The sequence below is a fragment of the Salvelinus namaycush genome, chromosome 8, assembly GCF_016432855.1.
Source record: "Salvelinus namaycush isolate Seneca chromosome 8, SaNama_1.0, whole genome shotgun sequence".
Classification (NCBI taxonomy): domain Eukaryota; kingdom Metazoa; phylum Chordata; class Actinopteri; order Salmoniformes; family Salmonidae; genus Salvelinus; species Salvelinus namaycush.
In genome coordinates, this window is record NC_052314.1 from 19233759 (window position 1) to 19240905 (window position 7147).

At 43.9% G+C, this 7147-nt stretch overlaps 1 pseudogene; it reads right to left on the reverse strand.

The window, feature by feature from the left end:
- Positions 1 to 5195: 5195 nt before the first annotated feature.
- Positions 5196 to 5246, reverse strand: LOC120053115 (annotated as a pseudogene).
- Positions 5247 to 7147: the final 1901 nt, after the last annotated feature.

Below are 7147 nucleotides of genomic sequence, written 5' to 3' on the forward strand. Positions count from 1 at the left end.
TCGACAAGAGCCCAAGCACTTCTCCAGTGTATCCCCAGATCAAGTATTCAGACATTTCCGCATCTCTAGTCAGAACAGGCCTTGCACAAACTTTTTCCCCCTGGCACATTTTCTGGCTTTGTTTTCCATACAAATAATAACTTTGGACATGTATGCGTTCCTATCAAAGTAAGTGCCTTATTTTCTGTATATCGTGTTGTTGTTTCTACTGTAACATACCTTATATTTGCATGGAGCATAATGTATTTACTGTTTTATTCACATTTTCAAGTATTGGTGAGAAATCAGTGCATTCCAATTATTGCATAAATTGTAATGGACACATATGTGTGTAAAATACTTTTTAACAGGTTGTATTGATTATGATGAGCGAATGCTAAGCTATTTGCCAGCTATATGTGGCGCCATGTTTGTTGACATCATACAATGCATTCTGGTTGTCACTCAAGCGTCTGTCAGACCAAAGATGTTATAACAAAACGAGATGACGAGATGGTTCACTCGACTGACTTATTGTGCTTTCAAGACAATTGGGAACTCTGAAAAATACAAGGTCAAATCATGACGTCAGTGATCTTCAGGTCGGAAAGTGGAGCACTAGAAAGAGGCCCGAGTTCCCGAGTTGGAATTCCTGTCACGCCCTGACCTTAGAGATCCTTTTTATGTCTCTATTTTGGTTTGGTCAGGGCGTGAGTTGGAGTGGGCATTCTATGTCTGGTGTTCTATGTTTTCTTTTCTGTGTGTTTGGCCGGGTGTGGTTCTCAATCAGAGGCAGCTGTCTATCGTTGTCTCTGATTGAGAACCATAATTAGGTATCCTTTTCCACCTGTTTGTTGTGGGTAGTTGTTTTCTGTCTTTGTGTCTGCACCAGACAGAACTGTTTCGTGTTGGTCTATTTTTGTTATTTTGTCTTAGTGTTCTGAGTTAATTAAATAATCATGAACACGTACCACGCTGCGTTTTGGTCACCTTCGTCCCAGGACGATCGTTACAATTCCGAGTTGGATGACCGTTCAAAACTATTTTTCCCAGTCGGAGCTTGTTTTTTCCATAGTTCCCAGTTGTCTTGAATGTGTAAGAAGTTTGAGATTTCTGAGTTTCCAGTTCCCAGTTGTTTTAAACGTGGCATCAGATTGTAACTATGGTCCCTCAGGGTTGCCAGCTCAGAACCCCTTTCCAGGAGTTTTATTTTTATTTAGCTTATGAACTTCTTCTGTCTGTCCCCGATTTATTGATAAATCCCCCATTATAGTAATATTTTCTACATCATATCCCCCCACGATACCTTCCCTAATTTCTACCCTCCATGGACTTGAACCCCCCCCCCACACACAAACCCCCTAAAATGGTTTCCTCCAAATCTGGCGACCCTGTTAAGCATTCACGCTACGGTTAGGCTAGGCAGTAGGTTTGTATTTGGGGTGATGATCTGTGAGGTGATAACATTTCATTTGCTGTAAACGACAAGTACATCGAAGATTTGTAAAATGCTGAAAAGTGACCAAACTAAGTTCATATTTTTCAGGCTATGGGCGCAGCCATCTTTGACTTTGACTTTGTTTATTTGTGTTTTATGCTGCATTCAAAACAACAGGGAACTTGGAGAAATACGAGGTCAAATCGTGATGTCAGTGATCTTCAGGTCAGAAAGTCAGAGCTCTAGAAAGAGGCCAGAGTTCCCGAGTTGGAATTCCCAGTCGGAGCTCGATTTTTCCCGAGATCCCAGTTGTTTTGAATGCACTGAAGTCGTAAGTCTGAGATTTCTGAGTTCCAAGTTCTGAGCTCCCAGTTGTTTTGAACGAGTCATAGTAGTGAATGGCATTCTGGGATTAGGGAGTTTTCGCTTGTCAAACATAAACAAACATGGCTGCCATCATAAAGAATTTAGCAGCATTTAGCTTAGATGACACTTATCTCTTCTCTAAACAATATTACATTTCTCCCTTGTGCTCACCAGAGATGTGGTACATTGTAAACAAGTCTAGCTTTTAGGTCGCCAACTTGTTTTGTTTTTTGTCAACGCAACCTGTTATTTAGATTGGTTTATGAAATGAGTTTGGCGGTGGATGTGTTCCGTGTGATGCTTGGATGATGAAGTTCACATTTATATTTTATAATAAAAGGTGAGGTTGAGGAATACAGTTGTGAAGACCTTTATTTCCCATCAGTACAAAACATTGTTTAGATGCTTTGCAGACGCATTTGTTGTACCATACGTTCTGTTGCTACTGTTCCAATCACATATTTGCGATGGTACACTGCAGGGACCACTTAACAATGATCACAAATGTGTGATCGTACGCCTCAGAGGGTTAATCAACAAACGCATTCCAACAAGAAACAAATCATTTCCCGACATACACGTAGACCTCCACTCCAGTTTCAGATCATTTTGTTTTTGTTCCATTCTTTGACACTACTGTAGCCCATTCATCTTCACCCGCTCAGCGCGCTGCTTGACTCATCCTCTGCATCCACTTCCTCCATCTTGACACCCTGAACCCACAGTGGGAAATAAAACTTGAACGACCCTCCAAGTCAGAATTAAGTGGGAAACTCAGAGAAAATGTTGTTACCTGAGTTGTCGAGTTGTGATGTTTCACCACTGACCTTTTGCCTTTTCAACCAAAAGGTGACAACAAATCCGTTTTTGACTATTTCAACCTTATGGAGAATGTAGCTAGTTTGACCATATATCAATGTTAGGTGAGCTAGCTAACTTTATTATTAGCAATGTTAGTTAGCTTATCAAGCTAAATGAATGAGTGTTCACGTGCCTTTGAAGACGGAGCAATTCTTCGATCAATAAGATTTTAGCTTATCAATCTGCCTAAAATCTTATTGGCTGAAGGTGAACGTAACAGGTGAACTCAACACATTCATGTCAGACTTTAAGCCAATTTAAGCTTGATCTGCAAAGACGAAAATGAGTTTGAACTCCTGGAAAGACAATGGGGATAGATACAGTAAGGAGGTCAATGGAATGCAGACTGTGGGGGACAGGGCGCTGGATTGGCGCACATTGAACAAATCTGATCTAACAAAGTGGATATTTGTCAAATCCGTCAGGTTTGATGTATTGTAACAGGCCCACAATGTGGTTCCTAAAATACAATTTGGATATATTTGGCTGTTGTTGCTGCATAACATTTAGAAGTTGTCCCTTTTCAGGTTTAGAAGAAGTGACTCCCCTTCGTATAAGCTGGTAGCGTAGCTACAGTAGCATACAGACATCGGTGGTGGTAGTCTAAGTCGTTTCTAACTGTAATGCAGTTGATTGATGACGATGACATGAACATGTATTGGGGTTGACATCTGTACAGCATTATACTCCAATTTTACCTCAACATAGTGTGAAATACACATATAAACGGGCAATGGGGAGATTCGGGATGGAGATGCAGGTGGGAAAACGGTGCAGACTTTTTTCTTCCTGCTATCTTGGCTGAGCTCCTATGTCAAGCACCGGGAAACGGACTCCAACATCTCAGAACAAGTAAGGTTTTGTCTTTTTGTTTAGCCAGTTGCTTGTAATTAGCTGGATGGCTATAGAGATTAGCCCTGAATCACGACGAGTGATGCGGTGCAGACCAATGTATTGGATGTGTATGACAGCTCCTCAAAGCGCAAGAAGTATGAATGCTCTGACTTCCATGGAGGCTGAATCTCAGTAAATGCTGTACCTCCACTGTAAACCAAACTGTCAGTAATTCAATCATTCGGATTTGAACTCTGCAGGTGGCTAATGCCTCCTGCTCGTAGCCCCAATCGCTGGATAATATGGCTTAGTATGTGGAAGGTAAGGAGCAAAACTGTTAATTCATTAATTAGAGGAGTAGGCAAATTGGAGTCAATGCACACGCTGACGGACAGTAAGAGTCAATATTGGGAACTGAAGGGAAGTAGGGAACATCACGAGGAACGTTCGGTCAGGGTCAGTTTGTTCAGGCCAGCCCAGGGCTTACTATTGACATCTATGTGTGTGTGCGTGCGTGCGTGTGTGCATGTGTGGGCCAGTGACTGGCAGTCAAGTCAATATGACATATGAATATTGCAGCAGGCATTCTCTCCTGGCTGCTTCAATTATTCATCAAGCCATTCTTGCTCTGAGACCAGACCACTGTCTGCACCGGCACAACATCTCCTCTCTCCCTTCACTGTTTAATATACTCAAGAAAGCAATAGAGAGAGAAAGAGATAAAGAATGGAGAGAGACAAAGAGAGAGAGTGTGCACCTCCCAAACCGACTGCCTTCCATTAGCACCTCCTCACACTCTTCACAATAGAACAACAACATAACAGTGCTACAGCCCACTAATCACCCTCTCTCCATTCACTGCTTAGAGAGAGAGAGAGAGAGAGAGAGAGAGAGAGAGAGAGAGAGACTGACAGAGAGAGGCAGAACGACATATAAATTAAGTGCTACAGGCGACGATGGAAGTTGAATCACCTCTGTGACATCATTCCCCAGGTGTCCTTGGTGATGAGTTACAACGTGACACTGTTCTCAAATCTGTTACCTTGGAGATTAGATTCTGTTGCCGTGCCTCCTCATGCCCTTGGGCTGTAGGTGTGTGTGGTGTGTCTGTGTGTGAGAGAGAGTGTGTGTGTGTGTGTGAGAGACTGACAGGCCAAGGCAGTGTTGGGGTCACCAGAGACCCTCCCCAGCTGCCAAGCTGCCCTGCAGTGAGACACCAACACAACCCTTCAGGACTAAACTGAGCCATCTGCCCACCTCACACACATACACACACGCACACACACACACCTGTCCACAGTCTCAGGGCCGACCTTGTCAAGCAGAGAAAGTTATCAAGAGCAGCACCTCTCCCCTCCTTCCTAACATTAGCATCTGTTCCACCCCTGAGTGTGGGTGTGTGTGTGTATGTGTCGGTATGTGTGTACACACGCTTGCATAAGCGTTACTCCTGTGGGAGTAGTAGGTGATACATCAGGTACATTTGCACCGGGAATGTTCACTCTGCTGAACAATAGATAGTTGTGTATGTGTGTTATGTTTTACTATTCTTGTGGGGACCAGAAGCCCTCACAAAGATAGTACAACAAGGAAAATTCAGACAAGTGGGGACATTACACAAAAACGCTATTTTAGGCTTAGGGGTTAGGGTGGTTAGGAGTTATGGTTAGGGGTTTTGGTTTAAGTTTAGGGGGGGGGGGGGGGGGGGGGGGGAGTGGTGGGTCTCCTCCAAGAAACCTACTGGAGAAATACTAATAGAGCAATTCTTCCATAACCTGTTGGTAAGTAGGATTGGATTCTGAATAGAAGATCCAGCGCTTCTGCTCTTTTCTAGGGATCACAATATATGGTCTATACTTGGCATGTCAGTTTCTCCTTTACGGGTGGCACAAATTGGTATATGGGGGAGGGGAATGGGCGGGGTATATGCAAATTAAATACTTGTTTACTATAGTGTGATGGAAAATGTTATGTTTGTGCTTTTCTAATAACCCATTTCTGTGTTCATGCAAGTCACTGATTGAACGTGCCTGGGAGGAATCCTCACTATCATTATTTGTCAATTTGGCAGTATGCCCAGAACCTTGTTTTGAGAATGAAAGGGATATCTCAGTTTCAAGGTCTCTGTAAGGACCGATGCTGGAGTAGAGAAACATGTAGGGGGAGTCAACATTTAATAAGGAACAGACATGGAACAGGACAGGAACAGCGTCAGCACACGGGTAACCCAACGACATACGACAATTAATCCTGAAGCGGGGAACAGAGCTTGGGAACAGACAGATATAGGGTAAGTAATGACACAGGTGATTGAGTCCAGGTGAAACCAATAATTGCTGATGAGCGTGACGGGGGAAGGCAGGTGTGCATAATGATGGTGGCAGGAGTGCGTAATGCTGGGGAACCTGGCGCTGTTGAGCGCCAGGGAGGTGGTGGATCAGCTTAATATTGCGGAAAGATTGTTGCTTCCATCAAAGTAATTGTCAGCATGACAGTTTTAGCTTGGAGAGAAGAAGCCCTGTGAGTTATTGGTTGGTCACATGCATGAAGCAAAACATTAATTCTGAATAATGAATAAGCTAAATCATGCAAATATAACTTGTCTGTGTAAGCAGTATATAAGAGAACTAACGGGACTGCCCCGGTGGAGCTCCTGGCTGACATGTGTACATGGTGTATTGAGTTGGTTGGAACCTCTCCAGCGCGCTGACAATAAAGGATGATTTTTTAAATATTGACTTCAGGTGTCCCTGGTGGTAATTTTGATGACATGGTGTTGAATTTCCATGACAATAGTTTTAAAAATGTAGTGTTTTTGTGGACTGTAGTGTTTTTGCAGATATTTCTGTAGTATTTACTATAGAACCCTACAGTATACTACAAAAGTCTATACCAAGTACTACACATGATCGAGGGATACTACAGTGTGTAGTATAGTGTTCTACAGTATACTACAGTTTAATACAGAATTATGTAGTAAGTACTGTAGTATTATTTTTCATGTGGGTAGTGGTTAAGGGAAAATAAGAATACTCTCTCCCTGTGTGTGTGTGTGTGTGTGTGTGCGTGCGTGCGTGCCTGCCTGCCTGCCTGCCTGCCTGCCTGCGTGCGTGCGTGCGTGCGTGCGTGCGTGCGTGCGTGCGTGCGTGCGTGCGTGCGTGCGTGCGTGCGTGCGTGCGTGCGTGTGTGTGTGAGAGAGAGACTGGTCTGTAAATACTGTTGTTCTCTGCTGTGTTAGCACTTTTCTCTGGGACATGGATCACAGCGACAGAGAGAGGAAGAGGAAGAGGAAGAGAGAGAGAGAGAGAGAGAGAGAGAGAGAGAGAGAGAGAGAGAGAGAGAGAGAGAGAGAGAGAGAGAGAGGAGTGCTGGCATAGAGTTCCCTCATCAGAGCTGCAACATTAGGTCCTCGGGCTCTACTGGAGCTCAGCCAGAATTCCACAGCAACACCACCACACACTCTCTCTCTCTCTCTCTCTCTCTCTCTCTCTCTCTCTCTCTCTCTCTCTCTCTCTCTCTCTCTCTCTCTCTCTCTCTCTCTCAGAGATAGAGAGAACAGAAGAAGAGTTAGAACTCACTTCCACCTGAGCTCACTCTTTCACTCTCCATAGGCCTCTCTTTTTCCCTCTACCTCTCCCTCACCCATTCTTTTCCGTTCCCTCTCTCCTT